This window comes from Pinus tabuliformis, chromosome 3_1 (genome assembly GCF_031772625.1).
Source record: "Pinus tabuliformis cultivar Carrire ecotype Pingquan chromosome 3_1, CPIR1, whole genome shotgun sequence".
Lineage (NCBI taxonomy): Eukaryota > Viridiplantae > Streptophyta > Pinopsida > Pinales > Pinaceae > Pinus > Pinus tabuliformis.
The window spans coordinates 565,319,162-565,339,965 of NC_142301.1; positions in this window are offsets into that span (position 1 = coordinate 565,319,162).

Below are 20,804 nucleotides of genomic sequence, written 5' to 3' on the forward strand. Positions count from 1 at the left end.
TTGTTTCGCCTTTACATTGGATCATACCTCATCATAAGGATTTTCATGTATCATATGCATTTTTTGCAAAATGCAATTATTATTGAAGTTATCCTAAAAGAAAAAAGACTCTTTATTTAGAACTATTGATTTTAGCTAAGTTTAATAAAAAGGGGACCCATTTCTTGTTAAAATTTTTATATAAAAATTTTGAAATGGGGAGGGTTGTTGGTTTAATATTATTCCATTGGGTTCATAATCCCTTGGGTTTTTAGTATTAATCACTTGGGTTTATTGTTCATTTGGGTTTTAGTATTAATCCCATGGGTTTATTGTTCATTTGGGTTTACAATATCAATCCCTTGGGTTCATTATTGCATTTGGTTTATAATATCAATCATTGTAAACCATTTTCAATCATAGCCAAACATGGTCAATCATGGTTGAATGTCGCATAGTGACAAGAATTGTCTCACCATCAAAATAAACCATGATTATTTTAGTGTTTATAGTATTTATATTTGGGTTTACCAATGTTTGTTTTATAATATTAGTCCCTTGGTTGAATGCCGCAAATATTATTCCTTTGGGTATATTGTATCAACCCCTTGGGTTTATAATCCCTCGGGCTTTTAGTATTAATCCCTTGGGTTTATTGTTCATTGGGGTTTTAGTATTAATTCCTTGGGTTTTATTTTTAATTTGGGTTTATAGTATCAATCTCTTGGGTTTATTATTCCCTTGGGTTTATAATGCCTTGGGCTTTTAGTATTAATCCCTTTGGTTTGTTGTTCTTTGGTGTTTTAGTATTAATCCCATGGGTTTATTGTTCATTTGGGTTTATAATATCAATCCCTTGGGTTCATTATTGCGTTTGGTTTATAATATCAATCATTGTAAACCATTGTCAATCATAGACAAACATGTTCAATCAAGGTTGAATATCGCATTGTGACAAGAATTGTCTCACCATCAAAATAAACCATGTTTATTTTAGTGTTTGTAGTATTTATATTTGGGTTTACCAATGTTGGTTTTATAATATTAGTCCCTTGGTTGAATGTCACAAATATTATTCCTTTGGGTTTATTATATCAATCCCTTGGGTTTATTATTCCCTTGGGTTTATAATCCCTTAGTCTTTTAGTATTAATCCCTTGGGTTTATTGTTCATTGGGGTTTTAGTATTAATCCCTTGGGTTATCATGGTTGAATGTTGCATTGTGACAAGAATTGTCTCACCATCAAAATAAACCATGTTTATTTTAGTTTTTTTAGTATTTATATTTGGGTTTACCAATGTTGGTTTTATAATATTAGTCCATTGGTTGAATGTCAAAAATATTATTCCTTTGGGTTTATTGTATCAATCCCCTGGGTTTATTATTTCCTTGGGTTTTTTTTTGTGTAAATCAGCATTTTATATTAAGACAATAATACATATTTACAAAAGGTCTGCTCGTGCAGACATGAGACTGCTTTCCTAGTCCGAATACACCCAATCATGACCAAAATGACCTCCTAAAGAACCCCAGGGCACACCACGCAGGGCGGCAGAGAAAGTCAGGGGTTGACAAAACACAAATAGTGAACCAACCGAATAACAACAAAACCATAGTATATCCAAAGCCGAGGCTCACTGAGACCCACCTAGAGCCTTAGATAACTACTGAGAGAAGAAAACCAGAAAACTGACAAAACGGATAAGTTCCAAGGTCAGTGATCGAGTGTACAGACCCATGCCCCAGGAACTCACCCAGTGCTTGCAGCAAAGACCCATTACATCTCGAGAACCACATAATTCTTGGAGGAATCCTGACCAGTCAGAGCCTTGGCTCTGCCCGCCTGAGGTAGCGATGAGCGTGTGCCCTGACTGGTGCCCGTTTTCTCCTCCGCCCTTTCCCCAGAACTCACAGCTTCCTGACAAATGGAGTGACGCAGAAGGCTGATCAAGATTGTTAGCTTTTTGGAAATGCTATCGAATTGCTGCTCCAGACCGCTAATTTTAAATTCCAAGGTTTCCAAGATCGCCGCATGCTCCGCATTAGTTACAAAAATAGTATGTTGAGCCTGTCGTGCCTGGCTGATATAATCACCTTGCATGCTTATGGCTTTTTCCAGCATCGTCTTCATCCGCCACATTTCCGCCTGCGTGCAGACATAGTGGGTGGCTCGAGTTGTAGATGTTCCAGGGTCCTGGACCCACTCCATATCCTTTTCCAGTTCATGCTCCTCCAAGTTCTCCTCTTCCTCAGCCACTATAGCCTCCAACTCCTCAATCTTACGTTTTTCCTTCTGAGAGGTCCTTGTTTCATAAGTTTCCCGAGCTCGCTTGAGATCTCAGTTGGCAGAAGCATTTCTGCTGCCCTCACCCGCCATTGTCTTGAAATTTAGCACCGAACAACACCGTATTCTGAGGGCCGAGAAAATGAGTTTCTGTAGACTAACAGAATACACAGTGGTGCTACCGTTATTGGGGACCAAAGATATAGAGGAGAGAGCGGGTGGGTCACTTGCTGCGTTCCATCTTGTCACCTGTTGACCACAAATCCTTTCATAATTATCCTTGCTTCGTGGTTCACACTTTCGATGATGTATCAGATTTTTGCTCTTAAGTTTTCCCCGCTTGAACCTCTTCGATGAGTGCCAAGTGTCCATACTTTTAAATGGGTGCCGGCGGAACTCATACATTTCGTTCATGGAGCTGAAGGGAGTACCTCCCGCCTACTTGTACATTTAATGCCTATTTTCTGCCTGTCCTTCATTCTTCTGCTGACCCTTAATTCTCCCAGCAGTACGATTGATAATAATCATATCCCAATATCTGCAAAGAGCGTCGTCCCTCTGGCCTATCTTTCATTAACCATGTCCTGCCTCGAGAGCAGAGTACACTTGTTTCTTACTTCCGGGTAGGTGACGTCCTGCCAACAACTGTCCATGATGATAGTGGGGTTCTCTATACCATAATTTGCCAGATGATCTACTACGGTGTTAGCTTTGTGGCGAACTGCCTAAAAGATTAAACCATTCAAACATGCAAGATGTTTGGCTATACTCTTTGTCACCTTGGCCAGTCTCCAATGCTGAGTGACTTTGCTTGCTTTGGCTCCCTCATACATCCTTTTCGCTACAGTGATTACGAGTTGAGAGTCCCCTTCTACCACTGTTGCGCCCACCTATAATTTCCGAAGAATTCTCAGACCCTTTTCCAATGCTGCAAACTCCATCTCATTATTGGTTCCTTCCCTTTAGGCTCTACTATAGATGTACTGAATTTCTCCTTCGTTGTTCCTGAGAATGCCTCCAATGCCGGCCAGACCTGGATTACCCGAGAAGCACCATCGAAATTTAGTTTAAGGAAGCCTGAAGGTGGCCATTTCCAAATGCTTAAGGTGGTATTTATCTCCTGTTGGCGATTCACGGTGGCCGCAAAGGTTCCTTTATACAGGTTGAAAGCTTTCAAGATTTGTAAGTCCCCAGTTGATGCTTTAGTATCTTGTTCTGGTCTTCCTTTGACAAGAACCAATTGCCTGATATTTTGTATAATAATATCTATAGAATGATTTATATTTCTGGTTTCATTTAAGAATACTCTTTTATTCCTTTCCTTCCAGATTGACCATGTAATGAATCCTAGCATGGTTTTCCAAATGATGTTGACCAATTGATTGTTGTAGAAATTGCCTTGCCAATTCTCGATGGTTTCTTGAATGGAATCTCTTCTTCTGTCCGTTTGCTACAAAGTGATTTCCGCCCAATTACTTGGGTTTATTGTTCATTGGGGTTTTAGTATTAATCCCTTGGGTTTATTGTTCATTAGGCTTTTAGTATTAATCCATTGGGTTTATTATTCATTTTTGTTTATAATATCAATCCCTTGGGTGAATGTCGCAAATATTATTCCTTTGGGTTTATTATATCAATCCCTTGGGTTAATTATCCCCTTGCGTTTATAATCCCTTGGGCTTTTAGTATTAATCCTTGGGTTTATTTTTCATTGGGGTTTTAGTATTAATTCCTTGGGTTTATTGCTCATTTGGGTTTATAATATCAATAGCTTTGGTTTATTATTCCCTTGGGCTTTTAGTATTAATCCCTTGGGTTTATTGTTCGTTGGGGTTTTAGTATTAATCCCTTGGGCTTATTGTTCATTGTGGTTTTAGTATTAATCCCTTGGGTTTATTGTTCATTTGGGTTTATAATATCAATCCCTTGGGTTCATTATTGTGTTGGTTTATAATATCAATCATTGTAAACCATTGTCAATCATAGCCAAAAATGGTCAATCATGGTTGAATGTCGCACTGTGACAAGAATTGTCTCACCATCAAAATAAACCATGTTTATTTTAGTGTTTAGAGTATTTATATTTCGGTTTACCAATGTTGGTTTTATAATATTAGACCCTTGGTTGAATGTCACAAATATTATTCCTTTGGGTTTATTATATCAATTGTTGGAAATAATACTGAGAGGGGGGGTGAATCAGTATTATCACATTAATAAAACTTTTTCATTTCCATAATCAGATTCATATATGCTACTTCCACAACTTCTTATGATTAAGTTAATTGATCTTCAATGAGTGCATTAGAACATTATTAACCATATTATCAGTTAACAGATGCAGTAACATAGAGTAGATCATCACACATAAGGCACACACATGAACACCATGATATAAGGTGGAAACCCAATGCGGGAGAAAACCACCTGCTGCAAGTCATCTCAATCTTCTTCTTAATAAGAAAATCTTTTTACAATATTTTGTACTGGTGCAGTCTTATCCCAGTACGAGAGCTACAACCCCCTTTGCTCTTGTACTAGTCGATCCATTTACTAGTACGCAGGCTACTACCTACTACAATGCTCCAAAGATTTCCTTTATCTCTTGCACTAGCTTAGATACTAGTACGTAGGTGCTGACCTACAATCTTCTCTCCTCCAGGTACCACGTTTCATCAATTTTCAGACTGGATACACTGAAGCACAACACATAATCTGAAAGGCCACATTTCATCCAATTTTCATACTGGGCCCAACAACATTGAAGCTCATAATCTGAATTACCCAAGCACTAGATCAATACATATACAAGTGAGTCATCAATCAGATCTAGTCCATCAGATCACATAAGATGAGTCAATAAGAACCTGATCCATTCATCCATTAATGTATAAACATTTAATCAATCACTGCTGTTATCAGAACTTAATACCAGAAACCAGACATCACTTCAAAACCCAGAACACAACAATAAACAGGGGCAGCTAAATAGATTTTATGAGAAGTACGCAACTTCACCCATATAACACCTGCGTAGAAGTACGCATTGTTTCCAACTGCGTTCCAGCGTACGCACGCACTGTGCCTTACAGACTTCCTGCGTACCTGTGCTCTGTGTCCAATGAACTGCCTACGCACCTCCGCACCTGCAGCGCTTCTCGTCCAGCGTATCTGCGCACCTGCAGCACTTCTGCGCCTGCGTATCTCCGCACTTTTCTTTTACTGTACTTGCGTACCTGCGGGTATAGATAATTTCAAGACTTCAAGAATAACCCAGACTGTCAGATCTACAGATCTGAACATGCGCTGAGGAGATATCAACCCATTAGTAGATCTGACTTGTAATTCTCATGTTTCTCCTTGATATTGATTCAACTCTCTCTCACAAACCGATTACGAGAATTTCAGATCTAGCTTCTCTTAAGATCTTCTAATTTCACAAGTGTCTAGCCAAATGATCTCCTTTGCTTTATATAGGCAAGCTCTTCCTAAAATCATGGATCAATACCATAGATAACCAAAACATGGGGCTCAATAATAATAATAATAATATAAAACAATACCACGGGCCAAAACCATAGAAACAAAAACGGCGGGCTAAATACGATGGGCCAAACATAAGAAACCCCACGTGAGCGCGCTTCTCTGCCTTGAAGTAAGTGAATTGGGGGTACGCACCGCTTACATGGGATACCTGCGTGTATGTACGCACTTTATGTATGACATGCCTGCGGGTCCGCACCTTTTGTATGGCGTACCTGCGTACCTCTTATTTTCTTCCAATCTGAGAGGCTACTCATCAATCTTTGCTACTGGCTTGATGTTCTATGATCTGTCACTTGTATGAGTTGCCATCAAGGACAATACTTTAGCCATAATGCCAACAATCTCCCCCTTTGGACTTGATGGCAAAGCTTACTAAGAACTTGCCATTTGATTCCTTTGAACTGTCTTGCATCTATGTATTATGTCACATATGATATCTCTTCTGTAGATTCATCTGAATGTATATAAGTGAGATGATCTTTTATGAGAGGGTTGCCATCAAGTACAACACATGCATCATAATTCCAACAATCTCCCCCTTTGGACTTGATGGCAACAACACCAAATCACTCTCCCCCTTTGACATCAAGGGCAAAGGGGTTTGCTCCCCCTAAGAACATGCTCCCCTAAACCAGATCTGTTGAAGTCTCTGAATGGGCTCCCCCTTTGTATATGCCATGGTGCACCAATCTGATAATGCTCTTTCTGAGAACAAGTTGAAATGTCTGCTCTGCTATATAGTGTTGTTCATGCTCAAGCTCGCCCTGACTATAAGCAAGGTCTGCAAAAAGATGTTCTACAAGAAGAACATGACTCTATATATCATAAATGACCTTCCTATCACCAAAAGACTCAATACATACATCCATCACCCAACCAAGTGGGGATACATCAGGAACTAAATACATTACATCTTCATCCCAGGCATAGTGGGGAAACCAACATAGGTCGTTACATGACCTGAAGAGATGACTACAATAGATAGAGACATACTATTAAATCATGAGTCATGATATGACATTTATAACAGAGACCAATCACCTAAGATAAACATCAGCAACAACACTGTATGATCTGCTCCATAGTATCTGTCAACAGCAACTAGATCAGCAACTTGCATTAGTGCATGAATCATCAAGGTATGTCTGCATCAACTCATCCAAGTATCATCAATCTGCATCAATCAACATATGTACGAAACAACCTATCATATAGGTAAGAGCTCATCATCATCATGTCTCCAACAATGCAACTTGAATAATCATCCCTGTATCCAGCCAACAATCCTCATCCATTTGTGCCAAGAATGAAAGGAATCATGCATCATAACTGTAATATATGATCTTTATGCATATGCCAACAACAGCGTATGAGTGACTCATCATCAAGAAGATGTGAATTTAGGCTAAGTGCTTCTCCTTATCCTCATGAAAATTACCATGTAAGCACCATTAGAGAATCAACCACAAATCTGATCCATGAACCATGTGAACAACTCATAACAAAATGAATCATTTATCTATATAAGCATCATCACCAAGGACTATTAACCATAATGCCAACAATGTATTAAAAACATATTCTCCCCCTAAACTGGTGCCATGTGTTAGATCTTATCAACAAGAAAAGTCAGCCAAAAAAAATGCCTTAAGAGAGATACGCAGTTTTTCTTTCTCTGGCATGCGTTGCTACGCACTTCACCTTCTGCACTTCTGCGTATACATGCACTTGACTTTCTGGGTTTCTGCGTATTTACGCAGACATCCTTCTACTACAGTGCGTACCCACGCACCTATGCCATCAGTTGCGCCGCGTACCTCACACATCCTTTTCTTCTATCGCGTCACGTACCTCTGATCTTGCTCCGCACCTCTTCTTCTATCTCGCCGCGTTCGTCCGCATGTTCTCTTTTGTTACACTGCGTACTTATACTGTACCTTCGCAGCTCGACCTCCTATGTCGCCGCGTACCTACGCACCAGGACCATTGCTGCGCTACGTACCCTTGCACTTTCACTGTGTATCACCTGCGTACCTCTGATTAGAACCCAATTAATAGTCCTCCTCTGTGCCACTGACAGTCAGATTCTCAGAGCTGATCTTGTGCTCGAGAGATCATACTTCATAGATTCACTTCCAACTTCACTTTCCCTACTGCCTTTCTTCAAACAATCATATACGCGATTGTGCAGTATCCAACTCGCGTATATACGCGACTTTCCTTTATGGAGTTTTCATATGAGATTCAGGACACTAAAGTTTTGTACTTTCAGCTCCCTCTGATTCTGGTATGTCTGTACGTTGTGCTGTGCCGCCTTTTTCTGACTGTACTTCCTTTTTCCTCCATATCTTCAAGTGTGATGATGACATTTTCTCCTTTTGATATGGTGCCCACACTTTGTTCCTGCATTCCTTAGCTATATGTCCAAGCTTGTTACATGCATAACATCTTACATGTTTCATATTCCTCCTGTAACAGTCAGCAGCTTTATGACCATACATATTGCAAGCAAAGCAATATCCATTAAAGTACCTTGAATGTGATGATCTTTCTGCATAATGGTCTTGAACCCTTCTTCTTCTACATCTAGCTGCAACATGTCCAAGATTATGACATACATAACATTCAACATTATTCATAGGAGTAAGGGATTTTCTTTGAGGAATTTCTTTCCTTGGTTGATGATGAGATTGACCTTTCATTTCTTCTTTGATCACTTTAGATCTCTCTTTAGAGTTCCTTGTCTCACCTTGTGAACTCGATTCACCTTCAACATTTTCATGGAAGCCAAGACCAGTTTTGATAGCAGGAGACCTTTGACTATTAAGAATATCATCCAAGACTTTAGTACTATCTTGAAATCGTAAGAGCTTATCCTTTTCTTCTAATTTACCTTTCAAGATATTTACCTCAACTTGAAGTTGTTCTTCCTTTTCTAGACATTGCTTCTTCATGTCTTCTTCAGCTTTTCTTCCTTCTTCCATTTGTTGCCTTAGTTTGAGTATCTCCTTTTCTTGTTCTTCATTCAGATCCTGCTGCATTTGACGAATTCTGAAGGCACATTCCAGCTGGGATTTTAAGCTGATGACTTCGTTGTCTTGTTTTTCAATTGCTTGGTGTAGATCTTCATTCTGCTTCTTTGATTCTTCAAGATCTCCTTTTAGTGAGAGGATTGTAGCTTCAAGTTTTTCATAGTAGCTGGATCTATCTTTGAGTTTCTTGATGGTTGTGCTTCTTTCGTTGACTTCTTTTCTTAATAATGTCACTTCATGCTGCAATTTTTGACATTGGTCTTCCTTGTCCTTGACCAGTTTTCTTACCTTGTTTCCTTCTTCTAGTTGGGCCTTTAGTTTGGTAGCTTCTTCTTTGAAGTCACATTCCCTTTTGTTCAATAGATATTGTTGATCTCTAATTTTGTCTGTCAGCTTTTTAAATTATGCCTCTATTTGATATCTTTCTTGTTCACCCATAAGAGCAAATTCAGTAGTTTCGCTATCACTTTCATCTCTTCCAAAAGGAAATATAGCTGGAACATCAGAGGATAATATATTCATACCTGATAATGATTCTGAATCTGATTCTGAATCTGAAGAGCTTCTTATACCTAATCCCCAAACGATTCTCCCACTGTCATAGTTCTTCTGAGATGTCTTCTTCTTCTTATGAGCTTTCTTCTTAAGCTTCTTTCCCATAGTTCCACGGATCTCCTTCAAGCGATCAAGCTTCTACCAAAGGACCTGCTCTGATACCAATTGTTGGAAATAATACTGAGAGGGGGGGGGTGAATCAGTATTATCACATTAATAAAACTTTTTCATTTCCATAATCAGATTCATATATGCTACTTCCACAACTTCTTATGATTAAGTTAATTGATCTTCAATGAGTGCATTAGAACATTATCAACCATATTATCAGTTAACAGATGCAGTAACATAGAGTATATCATCACACATAAGGCACACACATGAACACCATGATATAAGGTGGAAACCCAATGCGGGAGAAAACCACCTGCTGCAAGTCATCTCAATCTTCTTCTTAATAAGAAAATCTTTTTACAATATTTTGTACTGGTGCAGTCTTATCCCAGTACGGGAGCTACAACCCCCTTTGCTCTTGTACTAGATGATCCATTTACTAGTACGCAGGATACTACCTGCTGCAATGCTCCAAAGATTTCCTTTAGCTCTTGTACTAGCTTAGATACTAGTACGTAGGTGCTGACCTACAATCTTCTCTCCTCCAGGTACCACGTTTCATCAATTTTCAGACTGGATACACTGAAGCACAACACATAATCTGAAAGGCCACATTTCATCCAATTTTCATACTGGGCCCAACAACATTGAAGCTCATAATCTAAATTACCCAAGCACTAGATCAATACATATACAAGTGAGTCATCAATCAGATCTAGTCCATCAGATCACATAAGATGAGTCAATAAGAACCTGATCCATTCATCCATTAATGTATAAACATTTAATCAATCATTGCTGTTATCAGAACTTAATACAAGAAACCAGACATCACTTCAAAACCCAGAACACAACAATAAACAGGGGCAGCTAAATAGATTTTATGAGAAGTACGCAGCTTCACCCATATAACACCTGCGTAGAAGTACGCACTGTTTCCAACTGCGTTCCTGCGTACGCACGCACTTTGCCTTACAGACTTCCTGCGTACCTGCGCTCTATGTCCAATGAACTACCTGCGCACCTGCAGCGCTTCTCGTCGAGCGTATCTGCGCACCTGCAGCACTTCTGCGCCTGCGTATCTCCGCACTTTTCTTTTACTGTACTTGCGTACCTGCGGGTATAGATAATTTCAAGAGTTCAAGAATAACCCAGACTGTCAGATCTACAGCTCTGAACATGCGCCGAGCAGATATCAACCCATTAGTAGATCCGACTTGTAATTCTCATGTTTCTCCTTGATATTGATTCAACTCTCTCTCACAAACCGATTACGAGAATTTCAGATCTAGCTTCTCTTAAGATCTTGTAATTTCACAAGTGTCTAGCCAAATGATCTCCTTTGCTTTATATAGGCAAGCTCTTCCTAAAATCATGGATCAATACCATAGATAACCAAAACATGGGGCTCAATAATAATAATAATAATAATAATATAAAACAATACCACGGGCCACAACCATAGAAACAAGAACGGCAGGCTAAATACCACGGGCCAAACATAAGAAACCCCACGTGAGCGCGCTTCTCTGCCTTGAAGTAAGTGAACTGGGGGTACGTACTGCTTACACGGGATACCTGCGCGTATGTACGCACTTTATGTATGACATGCCTGCGGGTCCTCACCTTTTGTACGGCGTACCTGCGTACCTGTTATTTTCTTCCAATCTGAGAGGCTACTCATCAATCTTTGCTACTGGCTTGATGTTCTATGATCTGTGACCTATATGAGTTGCCATCAAGGACAATACTTTAGCCATAATGCCAACAATCTCCCCCTTTGGACTTGATAGCAAAGCTTACTAAGAACTTCCCATTTGATTCCTTTGAACTGTCTTGCATCTATGTATTATGTCACATCTGATATCTCTTCTGTAGATTCATCTGAATGTATATAAGTGAGATGATCTTTTATGAGAGGGTTGCCATCAAGTACAACACATGCATCATAATGCCAACAATCTCCCACTTTGGACTTGATGGCAACAACACCAAATCACTCTCCCCCTTTGACATCAAGGGCAAAGGGTTTTGCTCCCCCTAAGAACATGCTCCCCTAAACCAAATCTGCTGAAGTCTCTGAATGGGCTCCCCCTTTGCATATGCCATCATGCACCAATCTGATAATGCTCTTTCTGAGAACAAGCTGAAATGTCTGCTCTGCTATATAGTGATGTTCATGCTCAAGCTCCCCCTGACTGTAAGCAAGGTCTGCAAAAATATGTTCTACAAGAAGAACATGACTCTATATATCATAAATGACCTTCCTATCACCAAAAGACTCAATACATACATCCATCACCCAACCAAGTGGGGATAGATCAGGAACTAAATACATTACATCTTCATCCCAGGCATAGTGGGGAAACCAACATAGGTCGTTACATGACCTGAAGAGATGACTACAATAGATAGAGACATACTATTACATCATGAGTTGTGATATGACATTTATAACAGAGACCAATCACCTAAGATAAACATCATAAACAACACTGTATGATCTGCTCCATAGTATCTGTCAACAACAACTTGCATTAGTGCATGAATCATCAAGGTATGTCTGCATCAACTCATCCAAGTATCATCAATCTGCATCAATCAACATATGTACGAAACAACCTATCATATAGGTAAGAGCTCATCATCATCATGTCTCCAACAATGCAACTTGAATAATCATCCCTGTATCCAGCCAACAATCCTCATCCATTTGTGCCAAGAATGAAAGGAATCATGCATCATAACTGTAATATATGATCTTTATGCATATGTCAACAACAACATATGAGTGACTCATCATCAAGAAGATGTGAATTTAGGCTAAGTGCTTCTCCTTATCCTCATGAAAATTACCATGTAAGCACCATTAGAGAATCAACCACAAATCTGATCCATGAACCATGTGAACAACTCATAGCAAGATGAATCATTTATCTATATAAGGATAATCACCAAGGACTATTAACCATAATGCCAACAATGTATTAAAAACATATGCTCCCCCTAAACTGGTGCCATCTGTCAGATCTTATCAACAAGAAAAGTAAGCCAAAAAAAATGCCTTAAGACAGATACGCAGTTTTTCTTTCTTTGGCATGCGTTGCTACGCACTTCACCTTCTGCACTTCTACGTATACATGCACTTGACTTTCTGGGTTTCTGCGTATTTACGCAGATAGCCTTCTACTGCAGCGCGTACCCACGCACCTATGCCATCAGTTGCGCCGCTTACCTCACGCATCCTTTTCTTCTATCGCGCCGCGTACTTCTATGTACCTCCGCAGGTTATCCTTCTATCGCGCCGCGTACCTTCGATCTTGCTCCGCACCTCTTCTTCTGTCTCGCCGCGTCCGTCCGCATGTTCTCTTTTGTTACGCTACGTACTTATACTGTACCTTCGCAGGTCGACCTCCTATGTCGCCGCGTACCTACGCACCAGGACCATTGCTGCGCTGCGTACCCTCGCACTTTCACTGTGTATCACCTACGTACCTCTGATTAGAACCCAATTAACAGTCCTCCTCTGTGCCACTGACAATCAGATTCTCAGATCTGATCTTGTGCTCGAGAGATCATACATCATAGATTCACTTCCAACTTCACTTTCCCTACTTCCTTTCTTCAAACAATCATATACGCGATTGTGCAGTATCCAACTTGCGTATATATGCGACTTTCCTTTATGGAGTTTGCATATGAGATTCAGGACACTAAAGTTTTGTACTTTCAGCTCCCTCTGATTCTGGTATGTCTGTACGTTGTGCTGTGCTGCCTTTTTCTGACTGTACTTCCTTTTTCCTCCATATCTTCAAGCGTGATGATGACATTTTCTCCTTTTGATATGGTGCCCACACTTTGTTCATGCATTCCTTAGCTATATGTCCAAGCTTGTTACATGCATAACATCTTACATGTTTCATATTCCTCCTGTAACAGTCAGCAGCTTTATGACCATACATATTGCAAGCAAAGCAATATCCATTAAAGTACCTTGAATGTGATGATCTTTCTGCATAATGGTCTTGAACCCTTCTTCTTCTACATCTAGCTGCAACATGTCCAAGATTATGACATACATAACATTCAACATTATTCATAGGAGGAGTAAAGGATTTTCTTTGAGGAATTTCTTTCCTTGGTTGATGATGAGATTGACCTTTCATTTCTTCTTTGATCACTTTAGATCTCTCTTTAGAGTTCCTTGTCTCACCTTGTGAACTCGATTCACCTTCAACATTTTCATGGAAGCCAAGACCAGTTTTGATAGCAAGAGACCTTTGACTATTAAGAATATCATCCAAGACTTTAGTATTATCTTGAAATCGTAAGAGCTTATCCTTTTCTTCTAATTTACCTTTCAAGATATTTACCTCAACTTGAAGTTGTTCTTCCTTTTCTAGACATTGCTTCTTCATGTCTTCTTCAGCTTTTCTTCCTTTTTCCATTTCTTGCCTTAGTTTGAGTATCTCCTTTTCTTGTTCTTCATTCAGATCCTGCAGCATTTGACGAATTCTGAAGGCACATTCCAGCGGGGATTTTAAGCTGATGACTTCGTTGTCTTGTTTTTCAATTGCTTGGTGTAGATCTTCATTCTGGTTCTTTGATTCTTCAAGATATCCTTTTAGTGAGAGGATTGTAGCTTCAAGGTTTTCATAGTAGCTGGATCTATCTTTGAGTTTCTTAATGGTTTTTCTTCTTTCGTTGACTTATTTTCTTAATAATGTCACTTCATGCTGCAATTTTTGACACTGGTCTTCCTTGTCCTTGACCAGTTTTCTTACCTTGTTTCCTTCTTCTAGTTGGGCCTTTAGTTTGGTAGCTTCTTCTTTGAAGTCACATTCCCTTTTGTTCAATAGATCTTGTTGATCTCTAATTTTTTCTGTCAGCCTTTTAAATTCTGCCTCTATTTGATATCTTTCTTGTTCACCCATAAGAGCAAATTCAGTAGTTTCGCTATCACTTTCATCTCTTCCAAAAGGAAAGATAGCTGGAACATCAGAGGATAATATATTCATACCTGATAATGATTCTGAATCTGAAGAGCTTCTTATACCTAATCCCCAATCGATTCTCCCACTGTCATAGTTCTTCTGAGATGTCTTCTTCTTCTTATGAGCTTTCTTCTTAAGCTTCTTTCCCATAGTTCCACGGATCTCCTTCAAACGATCAAGCTTCTAGCAAAGGACCTGCTCTGATACCAATTGTTGGAAATAATACTGAGAGGGGGGGTGAATCAGTATTATCACATTAATAAAACTTTTTCATTTCCATAATCAGATTCATATATGCTACTTCCACAACTTCTTATGATTAAGTTAATTGATCTTCAATGAGTGCATTAGAACATTATCAACCATATTATCAGTTAACAGATGCAGTAACATAGAGTAGATCATCACACATAAGGCACACACATGAACACCATGATATAAGGTGGAAACCCAATGCGGGAGAAAACCACCTACTGCAAGTCATCTCAATCTTCTTCTTAATAAGAAAATCTTTTTACAATATTTTGTACTGGTGCAGTCTTATCCCAGTACAGGAGCTACAACCCCCTTTGCTCTTGTACTAGCTGATCCATTTACTAGTACGCAGGCTACTACCTGCTACAATGCTCCAAAGATTTCCTTTAGCTCTTGTACTAGCTTAGATACTAGTATGTAGGTGCTGACCTACAATCTTCTCTCCTCCAGGTACCACGTTTCATCAATTTTCAGACTGGATACACTGAAGCACAACACATAATCTGAAAGGCCACATTTCATCCAATTTTCATACTGGGCCCAACAACATTGAAGCTCATAATCTGAATTACCCAAGCACTAGATCAATACATATACAAGTGAGTCATCAATCAGATCTAGTCCATCAGATCACATAAGATGAGTCAATAAGAACCTGATCCATTCATCCATTAATGTATAAACATTTAATCAACCACTGCTGTTATCAGAACTTAATACCAGAAACCAGACATCACTTCAAAACCCAGAACACAACAATAAACAGGGGCAACTAAATAGATTTTATGAGAAGTACGCAGCTTCACCCATATAACACCTGCGTAGAAGTACGCACTGTTTCCAACTGCGTTCCTGCGTACGCATGCACTATGCCTTACAGACTTCCTACGTACCTGCGCTTTGTGTCCAATGAACTGCCTGCGCACCTCCGCACCTGCAGCGCTTCTCGTCCAGCATATCTGCGCACCTGTAGCACTTCTGTGCATGCGTATCTCCGCACTTTTCTTTTACTGTACTTGCGTACCTGTGGGTATAGATAATTTCAAGACTTCAAGAATAACCCAGACTGTCAGATCTACAGATCTGAACATGCGCCGAGGAGATATCAACCCATTAGTAGATCCGACTTGTAATTCTCATGTTTCTCCTTGATATTGATTCAACTCTCTCTCACAAACCGATTACAAGAATTTCAGATCTAGCTTCTCTTAAGATCTTCTAATTTCACAAGTGTCTAGCCAAATGATCTCCTTTGCTTTATATAGGCAAGCTCTTCCTAAAATCATGGATCAATACCATAGATAACCAAAACATGGGGCTCAATAATAATAATAATAATATAAAACAATACCACGGGCCAAAACCATAGAAACAAGAACGGAGGGCTAAATACGATGGGCCAAACATAAGAAACCCCACGTGAGCGCGCTTCTTTGCCTTGAAGTAACTGAACTGGGGGTACGCACCGCTTACACGGGATACTTGTGTGTATGTACGCACTTTATGTATGACATGCCTGCGGGTCCGCACCTTTTGTACGGTGTACCTGCGTACCTCTTATTTTCTTCCAATCTGAGAGGCTACTCATCAATCTTTGCTACTTGCTTGATGTTCTATGATCTGTCACCTGTATGAGTTGCCATCAAGGACAATACTTTAGCCATAATGCCAACAATCTCCCCCTTTGGACCTGATGGCAAAGCTTACTAAGAACTTGCCATTTGATTCCTTTGAAATGTCTTGCATCTATGTATTATGTCACATCTGATATCTCTTCTGTAGATTCATCTGAATGTATATAAGTGAGATGATCTTTTATGAGAGGGTTTCCATCAAGTACAACACATGCATCATAATGCCAGCATCAATCCCTTGGGTTTATAATCCTTTGGGCTTTTAGTATTAATCCCTTGGGTTTATTTTTCATTGGTGTTTTAGTATTAATCCATTCGGTTTATTGTTTATTTGGGTTTAAAATATCAATCCCTTGGGTTTATTATTCCCTTGGGCTTTTATTATTAATCCCTTGGGTTTATTGTTCATTGGGGTTTTACTATTAATCCCTTGGGTTTATTGCTCATTTGGGTTTATAATATCAATCCATTGGGTTCATTATTCCATTTGGCTTGTAATATCAATCATTGTAAACCATTGCCAATCATAGCCAAACATGGTCAATTATGGTTGAGTGTCGCATTATGACAAGAATTGTCTCACCATCAAAATAAACCATGTTTATTTTAGTGTTTGTAGTAGTTATATTTGGTTTTATAATATTATTCCCTTGGTTGAATGTTGTAAATATTATTCCTTTGTGTTTATTATATCAATCCCTAGGGTTTATTATTCCCTTGGGTTTATAATCCCTTTGGATTTTAGTATTAATCCCTTGGGTTTATTGTTCATTGGGGTTTTAGTACTAGTTCCTTGGTTTTATTGTTCATTTGTGTTTATAATATTAATCTCATGGGTTTATTATTCCCTTGGGATTTTAGTATTAATCCATTGGGTTTATTGTTCATTGGGGTTTTAGTATTAATCCCTTCAGTTTATTGTTCATTTGGGTTTATAATATCAATCCCTTGGGTTCATAAACCCTTGTGTTCGTAAAGCCTTGGGGTCTTTTCCAACTTTTAATATTGTTAGCACGACTATCGAGGCATACCCCTTATCGCAATCGCCAATTGGAATTTCCCCATATATATATATAGATATAGATATATATATATATATATATATATATATATATATATATATATATATATATATATATATATATATATATATATATATATATATATATATATATATATCTGTATGTATGTATATATATATATATACACATTATATGGTTGATATGAGGAACCTGCCACAGTCATGAACATAATACATAGGCTTTCAGGTCTGACTTACCCATATCGAAATCGGCAATCATTTCTATTATAATATGTTTATAATTGAAATATATAAAATGTGCAATGACATAAAAAGACTTTTCAACCTGCCGGACCTAACGGGACTTACAACCATAATGAATATACGTTTCAGGTCTAGCTTGCGATCACAGATCACAATCGCTGATCATCGAATGCACCAACATACATATTCAACATTTTACGAAGCCGCCAAGTTGTTAAAACATAACGTAAATACGTTTCGGGTCCGGCTAACCCATATTGCAATCAACAATCATTGAATGCACCAACATACGTATTAAGTGCCTTACGGACCTGTCGAGCTTTTAAACATAATGTAAATATGTTTCGATCTGCTAGCATTAATCGCAATCGGCAATCTTTATATATGTAGATACATATAACTGAGGACTCAACAAGACTTTACAACAAAATATAAATATGTTTCGGATCTGCATTGCTCATCGCGATCAGGGATCGCTGATTCTTGTGGTAATAAGCTGCCCACTACACTTTTGTGATTGTGATTTATTTGCATTAGTAATATATATATATATATATATATATATATATATATATATATATATATATATATATATATATATATATATATATATAAGGGGACCACTCCATATAACTTCTTATATTATGAGTTGATTTAATTCTTGGTTGTATTCAGCGCCTTACGGACCCGCCGAACTTTTAAACATAACGTAAATATGTTTTAGGTTCGCCAACATTAATCACAATCGACAATATTTAGATATGTAGATACATATAATTGCGGACCCACCAGGACTTTACAACAAAATATAAATGTATTTTGGGTCTACACTGCTCATCGCAATCAGGGATTGTTGATTCCTATGGTAATAACCTCCCCACTGCACTTTTTCAATTATGATTTACTTGCATTAGTAATATATATATAAGGGGACCACTCCATATAACTTCTTATATTATGAGTTGATTTAATTCTTGGCTGTACTCGGTGCCTTATAGACTCGCCGGCCTTCTAAACATAATGTAAATATGTTTCAAGTCAGCCACCATTAATCGCAATCGACAATCTTTATATATGTACATACATATAACTACGAACCCGCTAGGACTTTACAACAAAATATAAATGAGTTTTGGGTCTGCACTGCTCATCGCAATCAGGAATCGGTAATTCTTGTGGTAAAAACCTGCCCAGTGCACTTTTGCGATTGCAATTTATTTGCATTATATATATATATATATATATATATATATATATATATATATATATATATATATATATATATATATATATATATATATATATATATATATATACATATACATATATACATATACATATATATACATATATATATATAAGGGGACCACTCCATATAACTTCTTATATTATGAGTTGATTTAATTCTTGCCTATATTATTATAATATTATAATAATATTATAATATTATAATATTATAATTAAATATTATTATTATTGTTGTTGTTAATAATTTTTTTTAATTTTATATTATTAGATTATTTAAATAATATAATGATAATCTAATATTATTAATAATCCTATATAGTTATTAATAATCCTAAATACTGATAATAATTAACCCTATGTATACAAATGCTAAGATAAATATTAAAAATACTAATAGTATTATGATTTTATATTATTATAATAATAATAATATAATAATCATACATATATAAGAATATAAGAATATAGTTCCCCGGATGCGGGTGGCATCGTTAATGTAAATGCCCAAGCGCGCGAGGACGGCAGCTGGCGGCCTGGAGTCTGCAGCGATTAATTGTCATGGCAGAGCATTTAAGTGATTTAACGCCTCACTTGGCTCACGGCAGGCGAGGGTTGTTTAACAAGATGGGCAATAGGTTCCGCAAGGATGCTCTCAGGCATTTGACATTCCTTTGGCAGCGTTCAGGAATTTGTTATTCCTCCGGCGATTACGCTCCTGCGAGATTTGGTACGCGTGTTCCTGAGGCAGAGGGGCGCGTTTGGAAACCTCCCTGGTTGCAGAGGCGCAGACGCTTGGCCAATTTCATCACCTGGTTAACTTCGAACACGCTTTGCATTTGGTATGTTTATTATCTGGTTTCTTGGCTTCATTCTGGCATTGCTCACGTATCTGCTTGTGGGTCGGTCGTTTGTTTCCAATTTGAACCAAGACTTGAAGGTTTAAAGGGAGAGTTAGAAGTTCAGAGTCTTAATTGTGTCCAATCCTTCGGATACTGGTTTGTTTGGTGTTTGTTGTGCTTTCGAGCCCATAATCTGGTTCGCCACCCTGCAATGGCTCCCCGACAGCGCGGAATTCCCCGCAGAGGTAGTAATTATGGTGGGCGTGGGGGTAACAGGGGCAGAGGAGAGCCCGTTCCTCCCTGTATAGTCCCGCTCGCCTCCAAATCTCCGTCATCCTCGTCCTCTGAACATTTTGGTCCTTCTCTGCATAGTTCCCTTCACTCCTGCCGGTTCAAATTCAAAAGCAAATTGCACAAACCCACCATTTCTGCCCTGCTCACTGTTATTTTTTCCGAGGAAGAAGAGGACTCCTCAAGCTCAGATGATTACATCAGGGACAGTCCTCACTCCCATAGCCCCAGCAATTCTCATGAAAATGAAGCTGGTGACATTCTCAATGCCCCAGACCCGCTTCGGAATGAAGAGCAGCACGAGGATTCACCCCTGCATTCAATCTCTGCTAATGACGATATCATTCCATGCGCTCCAGCTTCCTCCTCAGGCAATAGGCTACACATGATGTCTCTGCCGGAGCGCGCAGAACAGGTTCCAGAGGAGAAAATGGGGGTCGAATGGGTCAGTTCCACCGGTTGCGACATGGACGCGGATGAAGACATGCCACCTCAGGCTTGAGCAGTCTCAGAATGAAGTTTTTGTTTGAAATTGCGTACAGTGGTTTTTCTCCAGTCTTCTCACTATGGATCACTACTATCTTCCAGCTTATAGGAGTTTTTTTCTAATCTTTTGTAAAAGTCTCAGAACTGATGTATGGCGGGAAAAGCAGGATGTTCTTTTTTGGGGTTTTAGTTTTTTGAAAACTGCATTATGGATTGTAATCAGATTTTTCAGAGCTGTATGCAGCAGATTTTGTGATAGA